Here is a 20,924-nt window from a genome sequence, read left to right as displayed (position 1 = left end):
CTGCATGTATAAGTGATTCTGTGGGTGAATGGACTGTTGTGTTTGTAGACTTAGGAATCAGTGAGTGTGTATGTAGTAACTGGTATGTGTGTGTCAATGCTTTCAAATATGGTACTCTGTATTTTACAGTGAGTGATCAAAGGTTATACTAGTGTGTGATGAGGTGTTTCAGATTGTGGCATTGATGATGTAATTTGAGATGTCATCAGTGATGTCATCAGTGATGTCACTGACTATGTCATGAGTGATGAAATATGTGACATCATCAGACGTGCATTGTGGGCGCGCGAGTTATAGTTAGCACAACTAACTATAACAGAGGAATTTCTATGGTTTTGTATGAGTGAAATGTCCAGCTAACTATAACACTCATGAAACCTATGTTTTGTCAGTGAATTTCAAAGGTTTTTTAAATGCTAATTCCTAACTATAAAGTCTCTGAAACCTATGTTTTTTTCAGTGAATTTCAAAGGTTTTTTAAATGCTAATTTTTAAGTGTAATAGTAGTTATACCTTATTTTTGTACTGAATTTCTAGTTTTTTAACTGTTTATTTATATATATTTTATTTATTAAATTACAAATTAAAAATACATTTAAAACTGTAATATGTTTAATTATTTTGTTTTTTTTTGTATTTTAATATATTGATATAATTTCCTTGTTACATTTTTTCCAATTTTTTTGGGGGGGTTAGTCGCGCACCCAAAGCGTACCTACTGCAGCGGATCCGCGTATTCTAGCTGCCATTTTGGAAAAGTCATGAAGGATCCGCGTATGGTGAGCGACGAATGCGTGTTTTTTTCAGTTACGTCATATGCGTACAATGTTACGTGGTGTGCGCGACTGGTATGCGACCGGTCTGCGACTCCTGCTCCCGCACATTTGTGACACATGCGTATTATGGTACACAACGCTTGCCCGGTGGTGGGCCCCACGTGATGTCATATACGTGCTGGGGCACGCTGGGTACGTGACTCCCGTGAAATGTTTTATGTTCTAAAATGATATGTACGTGTCTATAATGTACATATTAGGTCAAAAGATTATTGAGGGTATTCATGAAAATAATATATTTCTACTTGTAATAAACTTATAATTATTTTTAAATATAATTTCGCAAAGTCGCGTCGGGTGCGTGCTTCGTGAGCGCACGGTGCGCGGATCCCATGTGTCCTCAAAAAAAAAGATTTGATTGGTTCATAACAATTCTCACTGTAACTATTGAAGGACCCCACCCATTTTAATTATTCTGTTCGGAGCTTTTTTTGGTCTTTTTAAAAAATTGCATTGGAGAAATGGCATCTGGTTCTCAAGCTCCTCGTCATTCTTCAGATGAAGATATCTAGGAGGAAGATCCACCCAAGCAGAGGCCTGAATCAGTGTTATGAAAATTTTTCACCTTTCCTGCCGGAGAAAAAAAGGTCAACACAAGAAAAGTCACATGCTTGCTGTGTGACAGGGTCCTGTCGCGAGGCAGTGACAAAGAAAACTCCTGTGGAACAGTTAGTATGTAAAAACATCTGCGGACCATTCACCCAAAGAATCTGGCACAAGAAGAAATGAGGCGTGCAGCAAAACATCCACCACCAGGCATTGCTAGCACCACGGAGCATCCACTTCCGCACCACCAGTAGACATTCGCCCAGAATTTGCTTTTCTGCAGCAGCACTGCACTAAGTGCAAAACCATCATCTGTTATGGTGAACAGTCAGAGGAGGCTATTTGTGCTGCTCAACGGAACCACAATGCAATTTTTTTTATTTTTTTGTTTTTGGAATGATGTTGAATTCCAAAAGCTAACTGTTTACTTAGTTCCTTTCTCGTACAATTTTTAAAAAACACCAAAAAAAGTACAACATTTTTAAAAACTACAAATAAATAGAAAACAAAAAACAGAAGGAAAAAAAAGTTCAGAACTGCCTTTTCTGGTTTAAAAAAAGAACTATAATTGCATGGTAATGTCAGAAAGTTTGGTTGAAAGTATGTGTAGAGAATGATTGACTGAAAGAATGCATTTGACTGTTTGGTGAATTTATAGGGGCAGATCTAATCATGACACTGCAAGCCCTTTAGCTGCACTGCCCTGCAGAACTTCTGAAGCACAGGGATGTGACATATTTACATGAATATGTCTCAATTCTGTGCTCCCCCTGCACTAGAACACAAACTACAGCCATGCAGTGATGCAGGCACCCTTGCACCATGGTGCAAGGATATCTGTGTCGTGGGGAGATTGTTTTTGTGCAGGAAAGGTCTACTTCCTGCACAAAAACAATCACTAAAGGCATTTTCCTCCATCAATGTGCTGTGGAATGCAGCATGCATTTAAAGAGGAAAAACAAGGAGAAATGAAAATATTTCTCCTTGTTGTGCCTTGCTACACCACCTCTAGGGTGGTGCACCATTCACACGTATCTACAGATTTACACTTTCTTGTGGGAACAGACACAGCAACACCCATGGAACGCCCCTTCAACGCAAATTGCTGCGTTTGAATGGGTCGTATTTTCAAGGAGAGGAAATGCCGCGCAGGGTGGCTTTTCCCATCCTTGTAAATATGGAGGAGTCACCAGCACATTCACTACGTTGCAAAAAATTACGTACTAGTGGCGCAGGGGGCTTGTAAATCTGCCCCATAAGAGCTTAGGTAATTGGCAGAGTGATACAATAAGAACATAGTGCTGGATGGGTGATTGACGAACTGCATGAGACTGACAGGAGGTATCCTAGGCTGCATGAGTACTACTTCAGTATTTAGTAGAGTGTACCAATAGTATGTATCTGCTTAGAGGTTTGTAGGGATTGTGTGCAGAATATTGTACGTGTACTTGTGTTGGTGCCTAGGTCATTCTATGAGAACATCACTAGTAACTAGAATGATGACAGTGCTGCAAACAGAGTGCTCATTTAATTTATAAGTGCTTAGGTATTGTCTCAACGCCTGAGTCATTCTGCAAGTGCATAGACAGTGAATGGGTGCCTAGAGTGCTAGTAGTTGACAGCAGGATACGTTTATAAGGACTCATGTTTCAGCAGAGGGATTAGATAAGGACATACTACTGTCAGGATGATTGTAGGAGTGGACACAGACTCACACTGTGATTCCAGACAAGCATGACTATTACCTGGACTTTTGCAGGACTGACTCAGTAGTCTGCAACGGGTTAAGGGACTGCATATTATGCACATTTGACTATACCACTGCTTGTTTCAATGCCTGAGGCATTCTGCAAGTGCATAGACAGTGACTGGGTTCCTAGAGGGCTAGTAGTTGACAGCAGGATACGGTAATAAGCACTTGTGTTTCAGTAGAGTGATTAGATAAGGTCATGCTTCTGTCAGGATGATTGTAGGAGTGGACAGAGCTGCTTTAGAGCCATAGAACCGGTCAGCAGCGGTGCTTTAGATCCTGTGAACCAGGTCAGCAGACCCGTTGTAGAGCCAGAGATCCAGGTCAGCAGAGCTGCTGTAGAGCCATCGAACCAGGTCAGCAGAGCTGCTTTAGAGCCATAGAACCAGGTCAGCAGAGCTGCTCTAGAGGCCGAGAACCAGGTCAGCAGAGCTGCTGAAGGACCAGAGAAACCAGGTCACAGAGCTGCTTTAGAGGGAGAGAACCAGGTCAGACGAATTGCTTTAGAGCCAGAGAACCAGGTCAGCAGAGCTGCTTTAGAGCCAGAGAACCATGTCAGTAGAGCTGCTTCAGAGCCATAGAACCAGGTCAGCAGAGCTGCTCTAGACGCAGAGAACCAGGTCAGCAGAGCTGCTTTAGAGCCATAGAACTAGGTCATCAGAACTGCTTTAGAGCCAGAGAACCAGGTCAGCAGATCTGCTCTAGAGCCTAAGAATCAGGTCAGCAGAGCTACTCTAGAGCCAGAGAACCAGGTCAGCAGAGCTGCTGTAGAGCCAGAGAAACCAGGTCAGTAGATCTGCTTTAGAGCGAGAGAACCAGGTCAGCAGAGCTGCTTTAGAGGGAGAGAACCAGATCAGCAGAGCTGCTTTAGATCCAAGGGACCAGGTCAGCAGAGCTGCTCTAGAGCCAGAGAACCAGGTCAGCAGAACTGCTTTAGAGCCATAGAACCGGCTCAGCAGAGCTGCTTTATAGCCAGGGAACCAGGTCAGCAGATCTGTTGTAGAGCCGAAAACCAGGTCAGCAGAGCTGCTCTAGAGCCACGGAACCAGAACAGCAGAGCTGTTGTAGAGCCAGAGAAACCAGGTCAGCAGAGCTGCTTTAGAGGGTGAGAACCAGGTCAGCAGCGCTGCTGTAGATCCAGAGAACCATGCCAGCAGAGCTGCTTTAGAGCCCGAGAACCAGGTCAGCAGAGCTGCTTTAGAGCCAGAGAACCAGGTCAGCAGAGCTGCTCTAGAGCCAGAGAACCAAGTCAGCAGAGCTGCTTTAGAGCCAGAGAACCAGGTCAGTAGAGCTGCTTTAGAGCCAGAGAACCAAGTCAGCAGAGCTGCTCTGGAGCCTAAGAACCAGGTCATCAGAGCTGCTCTAGAGCCAGAGAAGAATGTCAGCAGAACTGCTTCAGAGCCATAGAACAGGTCAGCCTAGCTGCTTTAGAGCCAGAGACACCGGTCAGCAGAGCTGTTGTAGAGCCGGGGAACCAGATCAGCAGAGCTGCTCTATAGCCTAAGAACCAGGTCAGCAGATCTGCTGTAGAGCCATAGAAACCAGGTCAGCAGAGCTGTTTTAGAGGGAGAGAACCAGGTCAGCAGAGCTGCTTTAGGGCCAGAGAACCAGGTCAGCAGAGCTGCTTGAGAGCCAGAGAACCAGGTCAGCAGAGCTGCTCTAGCTGACACTGACTGACTGACACTGACTGATTGACACTGACTGACACTGATTGACTGACTCTGACTGACTGACACTGATTGACTGACACTGACTGACTGACACTGACTGACACTGATTGACTGACACTGACTGACTGACACTGACTGACTGACTGACACTGACTGACACTGATTCACCGACACTGACTGACTAACACTGACTGACACTGATTGACTGAGACTGACTGACACTGATTGACTGACACTGACTGACTGACTGACTGACACTAACTGACTGACACTGACACTGACTGACTGACACTGACTGACACTGACTGACTGACACTGACACTGACTGACTACTCTCTACTACTCTACCACTCTCTACTACTCTCTACAATGCTCTCTCTACTACTCACTCTCTACTATTCTCTACTACTCACTCTCTACTACTCCACTACTCTCTTCTACTCACTCTCTACTACTCACTCTCTACCACTCTCTACTACTCTCTACTACTATCTCTATACTACTCACTCTTTACTACTCTTTACTACTCACTCTCTACTACTAACTCTCTACCACTCACTCGCTACTACTCTCTGCTACTCACTCTCTACTTATCACTCTACTACTCTCTACTACTTTTTACAACTACTCTCTACTACTCACTCTCTACTACTCACTCTACTACTCTCTACTACTCTCTACCACTCACTCTCTACTACTCTACTACTCACTCTCTACTACTCACTCTCTACTACTATCTCTCTACTACTCATTCTCTACTATTCACTCCCTACTACTCACTCTCTACTACTCGCTCTCTACTACTCACTCTCCACTACTCACTCTCTACTAATCGTTCTCTACTACTCTCTACTACTCACTCTCTACTACTCACTCTCTACTACTCATTCTCTACTATTCACTCTCTACTACTCACTCTCTGCTACTCGCTCTACTACTCTCTACTACTCACTCCCCACTACTCACTCTCTACTAATCGTTCTCTTTTACTCTCTACTACTCACTCTCTACTACTCACTCTCTACTACTCTCTACTACTCTCTCTACTACTCACTCTTTACTAGTCTCTACTTCTCACTCTACTACTCTCTACTACTCACTCTCTACTACTCACTCTTTATTACTCTCTACTACTCTCTCTCTACTACTCACTCTCTACTACTCACTCAACTACTCTCTACTACTCATTCTCGAATACTCTCTCTACTACTCACTCTCTACTACTCACTCTCTACTACTCTCTACTACTCACTCTCCACTACTCACTCTCTACTACACGCTCTCTACTACTCTCCACTACTCACTCTACTACTTTACTGCTCTCTACTACTCTCTCTACTACTTACTCTCTACTACACACTCTCTACTACTTGCTCTCTACTACTCGCCCTCTACTACTCTCTACTACTCACTCTACTACTCACTCTCTATTACTCTCTACTACTCTCTCTACTACTCACTCTCTACTACTCTCTACTACTCACTCTCTACTACTCCACTACTCTCGACTACTCACTCTCTACTACTCTACTACTCTGTCTCTACCAGCCACGGATGGCAGTGGGAGTACCTGCAGGGTGGTGACGTGAGGAGGGGAGGAGCAGGGTGGGGGCTAGTAATGTATGGATTACAGAGTTTTACAGGTAAATAAACCTTTAAATAAATAAAACGAATTTCGTTGCGCGCACTGCTTTGCATTTGGGGATGCAGTGCACTAAACAAAATTTGTTTTGTTTATTTAAATGTTTACTTACCTGTAAAACTCCGTAACCCATATATCACTACACCCCACCCTGCCCCTCCCCTCCCCACGTCACCGCCCTGCAGGTACTCCCACTGCCGGCCGCAGCTGCTCTCTACTACTCACTCTCTACTACTCACTCTCTACTACCCTCTACTACTCTCTCTTTACTACTCACTCTCTACTACTCACTCTCTACTACTCTCTCTCTCTACTACTCTCTACTACTCACTCTCTACTACTCACTCCATTACTCACTCTACTACTCACTCTCTACTACTTACTACTACTCTCTACTACTCACTCTCTACTACTCTCTACCACTCACTCTACTACTCACTCTCTACTACTCTCTACTACTCTCTCTCTGCTACTCACTCTCTACTACTCACTCTCTACTACTCACTCTCTACTCCTCTCTACTACTCACTCTCTACCAACTAACTACTACTCTCTACTACTACTCTCTACTACTCACTCTCTACTATTCACTCACTACTACTTACTCTACTACTCTCTATTTCTCACTCTCTGCTACCCTCTACTACTCTCTACTACTCACTCTCTACTCTCTGCTCTTTATTACTCACTCTCTACTCACTACCTCTCTACCTCTCTACCTCTCTCTACCTGTCTCTCTACCTCTCTACCTCTACCTCTCTACCTCTACCTCTCTACCTCTACACCTCTCGCCTCTCTACCTCTCTCTACCTCTCTCTACACGCACACATATGCACATATATATATATATGCATTTATATATATGTTTGTGTATATACATACAAAGTAGCAACAGGAGAGGGAGGAAAAGACTGTGGTACTTGTCCTTTTCCCCAACTAATATATTAGAACAACTGGGACAAGACCTCAAGCAGGTATAGGTTAGGGATATTACCCTGGCACCTGGTCATTAGATGATCACAACAGGTTATTGTTGTTAAGAAACCCCTCACCCACCTACCTGGTAGGTGACATGCTTCATCATCGGGGCCCAGCTGGATCACCGAGTGCGATCCAGCTGTGCTACATTGCCTGTTTACAGCGGAGCGGGATTTCGTGTGAAAGTGAACGTGCTATGTGCAGTGAATTATGAGGTAAAAATGCCTATAGGAAATGCCCTTTTAAAAGTTTTAATTGAAGGCTCCTATGGCATGGGTAAAAACATATTTATGAAAAAATAACGTACCCAGGCAAAAGCAAGTATACTGGCAGAGTTCAAATAATAACAAATTAATAAAGAATGATAGTAATCGGGCACAAAATTAGCATTTAGAAATTTAATTTAATAAAATTGATACAAATAGTCATAAGGATAGTCAATGACAAGGACAGAAATAACAAATAACAATAAAAAATTCTTCCATTAGAGAATCAGTGAATATAAATTATTATGTATACAGATATTCCCAATGATCTGAAGGGGAGATGGTTTTCGTCTACGCGTTTCAGCACATAAGAAGTGTCTTCCTCAGGACGCTACCATCTTGTAGCATACATAAACGCTTTAGAATGTTGGTAGAATAACCGTGTAGAAATCGATCCAATCAGAGTCTTTGCATCATGTCTTTTTATCTGTAAGGTAATTGATATCACTTTGTAGATCAGATAATCATGGCAGCATATGTAGTACCGGATAGAGTTAAAAGCTGGAGAGATCTGCAATTTAGTGGGAGAGATCATGCATCCCCTGCCGACAGGCGCTGCACTGTGCAGATGACTAAGGCCAGATAATCACTAGTAGTGGGCTAAGCAATGGCTTCAGGAATAATTAATTGCTGACAAAGCATATACAGTGGCTCATATATTGATGAATAGTAGAGCTGATGGGAACGTGAAAACACGGATTAAGTGCCTGCCGAGTGCTTAGCGTAATGATTATTCCAAATGCAGCGGCATCTGTTGCCTCGTGGAAGGCAACGAGTCTTAAATGGCATACGGAGAAGGCGGGCTGGTGAAAGCATCAAAGTATGAGCTGGATATCTGATGAACAGCTTAAGCAAAGGTTTATTCCATGAACAAACGCGTTTCGGGACAAGATCCCTTCGTCAGTGTTTACAAGTGAACGCAAAGCGCGGCACCATTATGAGGATTCACTAAGGGTCATTAACACAAACATAGGACTGTTAATGACCCTTAGTGAATCCTCATAATGGTGCCGCGCTGTGCGTTCACTTGTAAACACTGACGAAGGGATCTTGTCTCAAAACGCGTTTGTTCTAGGAATAAACCTTTGCTGAAGCTGAAACCCCGTGAGTTCTGTTTTCTTCTAACCCGGATGGGTGTAATTGAAGAAGTGGAGCTGATATTATTGGCATGGGACACCGCCGCGGAAACAGCACCCGCTATTCGAGTGACTCGTGGTACCGGTGTTTGGGAGCCTGAATATATATATATATATATATATATATATATATATATATATATATATATATATATATATATATATATATATATATATTACCTACTGGTGGTCGCCAGTAGGTATATATAGTTAGGATTTTTTTCCTATGGGATTTCTGAAAATTCTATGTCGAATAACTTTGGCGTTTGTGGACGGAATTGGCTGAAATTTTCAGGAAAATGGCACATTTTGTTTCTGAGCAGCCCCTGAAAATTTGGGGGGGGGGGTTCAAGGGGGGCCGAGAAAAAAGGGGGGTCCCAAAACGCGTTTTTCCCATTCATTTTTCCATAGGGCGGTTAGAATCACTTTTAGCTCGAATGGCTGAATGGATTTACACGAAACTTGGCAAAATTGTAGATATGGTTTGCCCGACGTGCCTTTGCTATGTCTTAATATATGTGCTCCAGTGGATTTTGAGAAATTAACGTTTCAAAAAACAGATATATCTGTAACAGCGCTCCGGTTAGCGCTCCGATTCGCGTACCTGATGCGTAACCGAACTTCGCTAGGAGAAGCGGATTGGCTCCCCGGTGACTGTGAACATTCTAAACAGTGCAGAGCGGCCGCCATCTTGTGTCTCGGTAGGATCGAGACACAAGATGTGGCAAAAACAAAGGGGGAAATGAGCATAAGGGGGCGGAGTACATCCTCCCTAACCCCCTAGGTTTGATGAGGGGGCTTTAAAAGGGCCCCGCGGGGAGAAAAAATAAATAATTTTTATTTTTGTTTTTTTTGCGGGGAGAGCGCTCGGTACGCGCACCGGGAAGCGGTCTGGGAAGCATAATATTGGGAAAATAGGATGAAAGAATGTTCAAATATTGTATGTTTATTGATTGTTCTTTTTTTAATTTTTTTTTATTTAAGTACCAACATGTAGGTACCAATGCAGAGTCTAAAAATAAAAATACACCGTTTTCTTTGTAAATATCTTGCATGTTGTTTCAGAAGTTATTGTGGTATATGGAATTCATAGCGTAGTCTGTCAGGAAAGCAGAAACACCATGGAGGCAGGAGATGATAAAGAGATGTTAAATACATATTGGAGATAATATAGTGGAAGAAAGGAAGTAACTATGAGCAAACTTACTATGTAACACAAAAAAGTTGCACAGTATATTTAAAGTCTGATTTTACATTATAATCAATTTGCTACTAGTTTACAAAATCGATATAAAAATGAATAATGTCTCAAACAATTTTTGAACTATTAAATATAAATTTATTTTTCTAATTCGTTTTCAAAATTAAAAAGAACTTCTAATAATTCACTGTCAGAAATTTTCTCATTTTCAATTAGGAAATCTACTGTTTTTACACATTGCAGAAGTTCAAAGTCCTGTGATTCATCATAGAATTCAGAGTCAATTTCTGTATCTGTGTTGCTTTCTGCAACAATTTCGAAGTTATTTTTTTTCTCTCCTTCCATTTTTGTGCTGTAAAATGAATTTTAAAAAGATATATCAGTACAGATAGGGCACTGTTGGGTTTAAGTACAGACAGGTAGTTTGGTTTTTTAAACAGTGATTTTATCTTTGGGCAGTGTATGGTATCAGACTGGAAGTAGAAATATAAAAAAGTGTATGTGATAAAGCCTAAGTTAATTCTTAATTATACAAGACAAGCCTAACTCCATCCATAACTAAAACAGAGAAGTCTATCTTATTCTATAACTATTACAGAGGGATAGTATATAACTATCAGAAAAAGTTTTCCAAATTAACTTAAAGTGCAGAACATACTTCAGTTTTTAAAATAACATCTTACCTTTCAAAAAGAAGTTTAAGTTCTCAGTTGAAATGCACTTGATATGTACTTCAGGAAGTAGTAGTCAAAATGGATGTGTTTCTCTCTCTTTCTTTATATATATTCAGGTACATAACCAATCAAATGTCATGAAATAATAGAAGATATTGAAAGTAGCATTTTGATTGGTTGTCAATTCTAACACTTCATAAGTGTTTTTGTTAGGTAATTTACCTCAGGATATTTAGTCAGGCTTACAGCATAATTTTCTCAATGTAATTCCATCAAATTTGGGTAAATGGTAGGGACTGCTATGTAGTAGGGCCTATTCTATATTTGATGAACGTGTCTGTAGTGGTTTTTCTGTAAATTACTTTCCCACCTTTTTTTATCGAGCGCTTACCGGTGCGCTCCCCGGTACGCGAACCGGCAGCGGTACGGGAGTCCTCCATTTTGTGTATCGGTAGAATTGAGACATAAGATGGAGGACAAACAATGTTTGGAATGGGTAGAAGGGGGCACGGTAGACACTTTGTGACCCTCTAGGTTTTCTGAGGGGGGATTAGGACGCTGATATATGCAAAAATAAAAAAATAAAAATTTTGAAAATTTCGCGGTGGGAGCGCCCGGTACGCGCACCGGTAAGCGAACCGGGGAGCGTACTTTGGTGAAAAAAAAAAATTTGAAAAAGATAAACGTTTTGAATGATCAGAGGTAGGGTAGCTCTGAAAAGAGCTATTGGGTTCTGTGGCTAATTTAGGTACCTACAAGTAGGTTCCAATGCACACTTTTAAATAAAGGACGAATATTCTATTACCTTCATCGGAGAAGTGCACACCATCTCTTCTGTAGATGTCTTGAATGTTGGAACGCAAGTTATTGTTGTATATTAAACCCATTCCATAGTCTCTCATGTAAGCAGAAACAGATTTATTCACATGTTTCCGTGCTTTCTGAAATTGTGGAAAAAATTGGTTGGACCACTTACATTTCTGTCTTTGACATATATTGGAATATACCAAGGCAGTTTGGGTCAAAAGTGTCATCAAATGAAGAAAGGTGTTCTTTAAAAGCATTTCCAGACCAACCCCAGTCATAGTGCCCAAATCATTTCCACCACAGTGCACTATTAAGTGGTCAGGGTTTGGCAGATGCATACATTTTTTTTATTTAAAACATATAAAATATATTTTTGCATTAAAATAAGAATACATTTTACAGCTTTTGATATTTGTTATTAAAAAACCATTGAAATTCACTGAAAACGCCATAGGTTATAGACCATATATAGTTAGGAATTAGCATTTACAAAACCTTAAAAATTCACTGAAAAAACCATAGGTTATAGACCATATATAGTTAGGAATTAACATTTACAAAACCTTAAAAATTCACTGAAAAAACCATAGGTTATAGACCATATATAGTTAGGGATTAGCATTTACAAAACCTTATTTTACTCGCACAAAACCATTGAAATTCGCATATATAGTTAGTTCCACTAACTATATATCGCGCACCCGCAATCCACTGCTAATGATGTCACATATTAGATCATTCATGACATGGTCAGTGACATCACTGATGACATCACTGATGACATCACTGATGACATCTCATTTGATATTACTGATCATATCACTGATGATATCATTCATGTGATAATACGGTGAACCTCTTCAGACTCTAATATAACCTTACATACACTCAGTGTAAACAGACACTCACAGACTGTCACTCATCCATGGAGTTACTCACACACCTAGTCAGTCATGCAAAGAATCAATCACACCTCCATTTCCTCAACTATACAGTTATACACACCTTACTTATTCAAACATATACTAACACATATTTACTCTTTTATACAATCCTTGATTGAAGTTCACAATGATCCATACAGCCACTCACACATTCACTGGCTCTTATGCACAGTTATTTATATATGTCAACTCTCACATGTATTGTGTTTTACATATGTACTTACTTTGACATGTAGCACTGAGATATCCATTCACTCACCAATACACTCATGCACACAGTCAACTGCCCATACAGCTGTTTCCACCTGCACTTTTGAACCCATACATCTAGTGAATCAACTGCTCACACATCTATGCACAGAGTCATACACCTCCCAGCCACCCACACACATACTCAGTCTCCCATAGATATACTTGGACAACCAATCAATAACCGATATAGTTACTCATATAGCTACTGATCAACACATGCAGCAGCTTAGACAACAACAGACATACTGATGCACAAATTAAGACAGTTTAGTCACTAACCCATGCACTCAGTGAGACACATTTAATCACTCACTCATACAGTCAGTCATGCACCTACTAAATCCTTCATCCAGACACTTATACATCCACTCATTCTTCAATATGTAAGACATATTTTAACTTTACAGAAACATACAGTCAATGGATGTTGTCATCAGTGATGTCACTGACCATGTCATGAATGATGTAATATGTGACACCATTAGCAGTGGATTGCGGGTGCGCGATATATAGTTAGTGGAACTAACTATATATGCGAATTTCAATGGTTTTGTGCAAGTAAAATAAGGTTTTGTAAATGCTAATCCCTAACTATATATGGTCTATAACCTATGGTTTTTTCAGTGAATTTTTAAGGTTTTGTAAACGTTAATTCCTAACTATATATGGTCTATAACCTATGGTTTTTTCAGTGAATTTTTAAGGTTTTGTAAATGCTAATTCCTAACTATATATGGTCTATAACCTATGTTTTTTTCAGTGAATATATATATATATATATATATATATATATATATATATATATATATATATATATATATATATATATAAAATACAACACAGCATTCTCCGATTCTGGAGCCTCTGATCCTTCAGGGTGGCCTCGGAACAATGGGCTCGGAGTCAGCCCATCAAAACACCATCCAGTGTACCACAAAATGAGGCCCAATGCTGGAAAGAGAGGCTTTTATTCGGGCATTTCACAGCACAGCATGCTTCCATTTCCTGACGTTTCGGTGTTCAAGCCTTGCTCACAGATGGAAGTAAAAACATTTAATAGGCAAAGTGCATAGTGCGTGCTTTTTGAAATAATAGTCACATGACTGGATCTGTAAAATACAAGTCCCACAGTGCATTGTGAAAATCATTGCAAGTAGCAATTCGGAATACATATATATATATACACACATACATATGTGTCTGTTTCTATTTGCCAAATACTATTCCAGATAATGACAGTACTAAGTTGGTGCGGCTGTTTGTGGGAAAAAATTAGCTATTTTTGTTTTTTTTAAATGTAAACTTGGAAATTCACTCGTGCTCCCAGCATGCACAGTTTTCTCATCAATAATTTCATTCAGTGCAAAACACTGTGGTTAGGCTGGTCACTGAAGTGCCCAAACATCATTCAGTTTCATCCTCCCTGTGGTCTCTGCATTGGCTTCCAATCGATCGTAGGCTCACTTTTAAAGCTCTCTACCTTACTCATAATGCCTACTATGGCCGGGGCCCGGAGGGCATTAAAGCATTATTTCATCATTCTGTCCCTACTAGGAACCATAGTTCTGCAAGTAAGCATCTTCTTATGGTGCCCAGATTCAAGCGGCTGAGATGGGGCGGGAGATCCTTCTCTACTACTTCTGCTAAATTGTGGATCCCTCTTCCTGACGAAATTGCTGGACAATGCTGACACACTCTTTTTAAAAAGGTGTTAAAAACCTTGCTGTTTCCTCAGACGATGGTTTAGGTGTGCCCCTGTTGCCTGCATGTGTCTTCTGCTGTTAGCTCCTTGACGCCCTTGGGCAAAGTTAGCGCTTTACAAGTTTTATATTCATTCATTCATTGCAAATGTTGCAGTTATATTATCAATGATGGGGTTTAAGGGGAGGGGAGTGTGGAACCCTCCTCTCTGAGCCTTATAAGGCCCCAGGGACTCAAGTGTTTCTTTATGAGGGTGGGTGCCAGTAGGAAATAAAATCAGAAATGGTAACTTCCATGGCAATCTTGTAGCTCTTGTTCGAAAATGAGGATTTATGTAGAAATTAATACAAGGTACCATGCTTCTCCTGTCATTCTTCAAGAGAAAAAACCCAAGCAAAGAAATATGGAAGTAGATCTAGTAGACGATCCAACTGCAAGAAGCAAAAATTGAGACACAAATGGTAGAAAGGGAGCAAAAAACATAACAACAAATAAGAGAATGCACATCTATCACCTGTACATGCCTCCTTGTTTATGATTCCAATAGCGACTGACATAACAGGACAATACTCTACTTCATCTCAGAATGGAAACCTTTGATAGAATTCTTGTAACAGAGCACTATCTTGAAAACAGCAGCTTAGAAGGCTTGTCAACAACCATTTCCTGAAAACCCAGAATGTTTCTGACTTGTTGGGCCTCAACACTATGGTACAGCTTGGATCCTATGATAAGGTGATCAGGGGACCAACACCTGGTTATGCTCATCTCACTTAAGTACTGAGGGTATCACTTTCAAACAACTAAGGGTGAAGGGTGGAATGCTTGTAAAAGTCCCAGCCACTGGGAGTCTGTTGGTCCCAGATGGAAGGCATGTGGCACTAAACCTGGGCTCTGTCCTTAGTTTAATCATAGGACTGATTTTCCACTCTGGGCACCTTTCACCTTTAATTTGAGGATAAACAAAAATACTTTATTTTCTTAAAGACAGCTGCCTGCAAATTCAGTTTTTTTCCCTCTAGGTAAGGTGAAGAGATAACAGTACATGTGAGGCTGAAACATGTAGGATTCTGACTGTTGGAAACACAGGGCCAGATTTACAACAGAGGCAACCAATATGGGACATTGAAGAAGAAGATGTCAGATACGTATCATTTAACTGTATCTCTAAAGCACAAGATTCAAAGGGGGCCTTTCCAAAGCTGTAGCTGTGTCAATGATCAATAGGAAGCTGTGACTACATTGGAGGCCTTGAGGTTCCGTGACGATTTGAACCCGTGTTTTCAACATTGTCGGAAATACATAATATTGGTATCAGCGAACCGCAAATGATCCATTTAGTATATCCTGGTGTTTTCGCTACGCTACGAGCAAGAGCACTCCTTTTATAAACACATTTCTGATCTACCCACGGCATCCATCTTAGATCATGGCCGCCATTTTGTGTTTCTTGCCCTCACATACGCAATAACCTCTGATCACTTCATTTCGATTAAGGACACGTAACCTTAGCCGGAGATTCACCTCTTCCTTGACACGTGCACCTTAAACCAGTTCACGCTGTAGCTGCATGACTCGACAAAGGCTGCCTCCTCTGCCCGAGGCCAGTCCTGCCAAACTGGTCTCCGTGTCCATTGTCCTGATCATGATTAGGCGGCCGAAGCCGGTAGCCTTGCCCATTTACAACCCACAAACATCCCTTATCCCACTTTTCTATCTTCCACACCTGGCTCTGATTCTTTTCTTCTGAATCTTTTATTAGGGGGAGGTAACGAACTTTACGATGAGGCGGTCCGGATCCTGAATGCAATATTGACAGGGAATTGTGACAAACTAGTGGGAACCCCTCTCTTCGTAATGTTTGGCCTCAGATATTATCGACGGTTCCTGTGTAACGCCAAATATTTATTGTTTTAGACACAAAGGTTTTGGGAATGTATTACATGTAAAGAATTTGCCCCCCAGCTTAAAATTTAGTATATAAGGAGCAACCCTCTTTGTACAAATCGAACAGGCTCCTAGTTACTGCCCATGCGTAGTTTCTGTGACTTCTGTGTCCCTGCAGTAATAAACCTTTGGTCTTTGACGCCACCATCGAGAAGCCCGTGTTTCTGTTCATTTGTGCACCAAGGCAGGTGGAACTCCGGGGTCTTTGGGTGTTGTTCCCTGACACCTCTGGACGGAACCAAAAAGTCCAGAACTCCAATTGGCGCCCAACGTGGGGCGACGTCATTCGGTACCGGTCCAAAAGTCTGAAGAGTTCGAGAAGCTTCGTGTGAAGATTCCTGAGGGAGGCGCCCCACTTCATCGATCCCGGCATATCGCAAAAGTGGCCCGAAGTTCTCTTCCACGAGGGTTCCCGTTCAGGACGGCTGCAGTGGGCCGTTGCCTTGACCGTCGCCCTGTCTTGGACCCGAGGTGCAGTCCTTAGTACAGCGAAACGTGACAGGTTTCTCCTTGGTGACGTCTTCAGTGCCTCAGTTAAGTATTTAGTGATAGCTAGCTGGTTACTTTGTGAGGGTTACTAAAATCCTTGATCGGTTCTTGGTTTGGTTTGGTTTTGTAAGATTATCACTGGTTATTCTAGTTACGATAATCTATTTGGTTTAGTTTGGGTATCGATACATCAGTTCGTTTTGGTAGGCCTAAGTTCTTGGTTCGAGTGCACATATTTGTTTTGTGTTTTGTTTGTTTTGTGTTCCGGACTGAAAATGGTAAGTCGGAAAAACTGTATGTTGTCGTGTTTTAGTTGCAACAGTGACTCACAATTGGAGGACTCATGTCTGGTTCCTCCGATTGGGACTCCCCTATATGACTTATATTGTAAACACGGTGTGGGTCCTATATCTTATAATGAGGTGTGGGTCCGTTACTGTAAAAACGATGGTGTCCTTAGTTGGCCATTACATGGTAGTTTTGAACCCGAGATTCTCGACAACTTAGAAGCGAAATTGTTTAGGAAGAAAGCCCGGCCGGCAATGTTTGATTCTTTCCGTTATTGGCGAAAGGAATCCAAACAGAGAGAAATGAAAAGGTTGAAGAAAGAACAGAAAGAACAAGAAGAGTTGACTCTAGAGCAAGCGGCTAAACAGTTGCAGGCTAACGAGTGTGAGAAGGCCATAGATGTAGCCATTAGAGAACATAACTTAGCGATTGACAAGTGCTATCCTGCCTTGCCATCGAAAACAGCTAAAATACTGGAGGATTCCGAAAACGATCCTCTGCTATCTTATTTGTTACGGTCACCTCCACCATATGCACAAGGTGCTACGGCTCCACTTGTCCCGAATGTTCAATTGCCGGTTGCTGGACAACCTGGTGTTCCTGCTCCTGTCCCTCAGAATCAAGTTCCCGTACCTCCTGTGATGAATGTGAATGTTCCTACAGCTCCTCCTCTTCCTGAATTGCCAGCTTCTGTACCTACTACTCCACAAACTATCTTCCTCGATACTCCTACTGTTCCGCTATCTATTCCTACCTCTACTGCGTTTTCTGCGTCTGCGAGTGTGTTGACTCCACTTTCTGTTCGACGAAGAATCACTGATTCCGTATCTAACATTCTGTCTCCTTTCTATAAAACTTTAATCAAGACTCCTACTTCCGATTCTGTTCAAAGACGTAGTCAGCTTCCGAGTACTGAGGAACGGGGAATTTTAGATTCCACGGCTCTCAGATGGATTTCGAAGAGTAGGAGATATAGTACGAGAGATGTGCTAGACACCTTTATGCAGTGGAAAGAGCCAACGCAACGGTATGTCTTTGACGAGATGTGCTCGTTGTTACGTGAGGAGATAGAAGACGATGATGTTGAATCAAATTTAGAAGATTTGATTAAGGTTCAGAAAGACTTTGCTGCAGGAATGATAGTGGGTGAAAATATAAAAGAAGCGATGGAACTTATTTTAAGTTTTAGGAATGATCCATCTCTTCGTTCACCGAGAGATTTAGAGAAAAGCAAGATGAAGCTAAGTCGCCAATATCCTATGAGGGAAGTTCCTCCAATCTGGCGCGAAGCAGTGGCACGTGATGATAATGCTGGTATTGCAGGTGCTCCAGCGCAATTCCAGAGAGTGTGGATACACATTCCATGGAAGCGAGCTGAAGTGCTAGCAGTGAAACAGGCCTTGCCAGACCCGCGTAAGAATCCTGCTGGATATTACAAGGAATTAACACAGACAGTTGAGGCTTGTATAATGAACTTAGCCGACATCGATATGTTATTTGGTAATGTGGTTCCGCAACCAGTGTGGGCTAAAATTCGTAGAGAGGATCATCAAGTTGCCTTAGGTGGTGACTGGGCAGCTATCACTGCAGCGGATGGTCAGCAAGTAGGTGGTGCGAAACCCGAACCCCTAATTGCTAATCTACCAGGTAGAATAATTGATCTAATGAAGACCTTGATGCCAGCATTACGTGTTAATTGGGACAAGTTATCAGCATGCAGGCAGAAGAAAGACGAAAGTGTCTCCGACTTCTTCACGAGGTTTGAGGAGACTTTTGTAGATCATAGTGGTCAGGACATGAGTACAGAAGGAGGACAAAGACTATTTGTCGATAAATTTGTGCATAATTTGTTACCTGAATTATGCAATAAACTAAAAGATTCAGAAAGTGCGTGGGCTGTTTCCACAACTGCGCAAATACTTGCGACTGCGCAATACTACGAAAACAGGGATAAAGAGGAAAAGGAAAAATCAGAAAAGAAAACGAAAGATTTAAAAACTAAAGTTCTTTTACAGCAGGCGTATCCGCCTCGCACGAATCAGACTAATATGCAGCAAGATTCGTACCAAAGGACAGATTATAGTGCATCAAGACCTCAATATCAGTGGAACCAATGTGCATATTGTAAGAAAGAGGGTCACTACAAAAATGAATGTCCAATCTTAGCACAAAATAATGCAGCAGCAGCTCAGAGAGGTCGTGGTGGTTTTGTGCAAAATTCTAGAGGTCGAGGACGAGGTGCTATGCCTCCACAAACGAATGATCGTCCTTCCAATCACTTTGATCAACGAAATGGACAGTCTACTCAGCAAAACAGATCTCAACAATATCTTGTTGAGGACTATTGTGAAGTAAATGAGGGTTTTCAGCAAAATGGGTACTAGGACAGCCATGGACAGAGAGAGGGAGTAGTATCAGTTCCAGTGGATCAGAGTGGGCCTTATGTCGCAGTAGCAACATCAGGTGTAGTCGAACCGTTTCTGTTGGATACTGGTGCCGCAAAAAGTTCAATCATTCATGCGAAACTCCCTGGCGCACCTTTGTCTGGCTCAACAAATGTCTCTGTAGGTTTTTCAGGCGCCCCTGTTTACAACCCGATATCTGGTCCTTTGTCTATTTCTGTTGGACCATGTCACTTGAAAGCACCTCTGATTTTGACGACAGGTTGTAATGAAAATCTGCTTGGTTTAGATTTGTTAAAACGACTATATGCGACATTGTACTGTTCTCCGGAAGGAGTACAGCTTACATTGGGTAAAAATATCACTTCTCCGATGTACTTGTCAATGGATGCACTCCCGCCAGAGCTGCGTTCACTCCCTGATTCTCTTTGGGCGACTGGTCCTAATGATGTAGGTCTCTTAGAAATACCACCATATGTAGTGACTCTGAAAGCAAATGTGAAATTTCCAAGAATTCCTCAATACAAAATATCTAGTGAAGGTGAGCGTGCACTTTTATTGATTGTGCAAGATTTGATTAAGAAAGGTGTAGTCGAAGAAACGAGAGGAAATGTCTGCAACAGTCCTGTACTGCCAATTTTGAAACGAACTGATCCTACAAAGCCTCCAGTTTATAGGTTTGTCATAGACCTTAGAGAAGTTAATAAGATTGTAATTCCGCAGTTTCCTGTAGTTCCAGACATTACTGCTTTGTTAACACTGATTCCTGCTACAGCTACTTGGTTCTCAGTCATCGACTTGAAGAATGCCTTTTTCAGCATTCCGATAGCCGAGGAAAGCAGAGATATTTTCGGCTTCTGTCTAGGAGGTCGAAGTTTCAGATTTAAACGCGCTCCACAAGGCTATTGTGAGAGCCCATCCATTTACAGTCAAGCACTGAAAAGCCAGTTAGATTCCTTTGTCCTTCCTCCAGGTTCTGCTCTAGTACAGTATGTAGACGATCTTTTAGTGGCTGCTGATGACAAGGAAACTTGCAAAGCAGCTACGATTTCGTTATTGCATCATTTGTCTAATTTGAATCACAAGGTGTCTCCTTCTAAATTGCAATACTGCTGCCAAGAAGTGACCTACCTAGGTCATCTCTTGTCAAAGGAGGGAAGGAAGTTGACCCCAGAGAGAATAAAAGCAATTACACAAATGAGTGTTCCACGCACACAGAGAGAAGTACGTGCCTTTCTAGGTATTACCTCTTACTGTAGGCAGTGGATCCCAAATTTTTCTCTTTTAGCAAAACCGTTGGTAGCTTTGACTGGGAAAAATGTTCTGAGTCCGGTACCATGGTCTGATGAATGTCAAGAGAGTTTTACTGAATTACGAAAAGCCTTGTGTTCAGCT

This window comes from Lissotriton vulgaris, chromosome 8 (genome assembly GCF_964263255.1).
Source record: "Lissotriton vulgaris chromosome 8, aLisVul1.2, whole genome shotgun sequence".
NCBI classification, from domain to species: Eukaryota; Metazoa; Chordata; class Amphibia; order Caudata; family Salamandridae; genus Lissotriton; species Lissotriton vulgaris.
The sequence above is the reverse complement of the archived record's forward strand: the minus strand, read 5'-3'. Positions refer to the sequence as shown.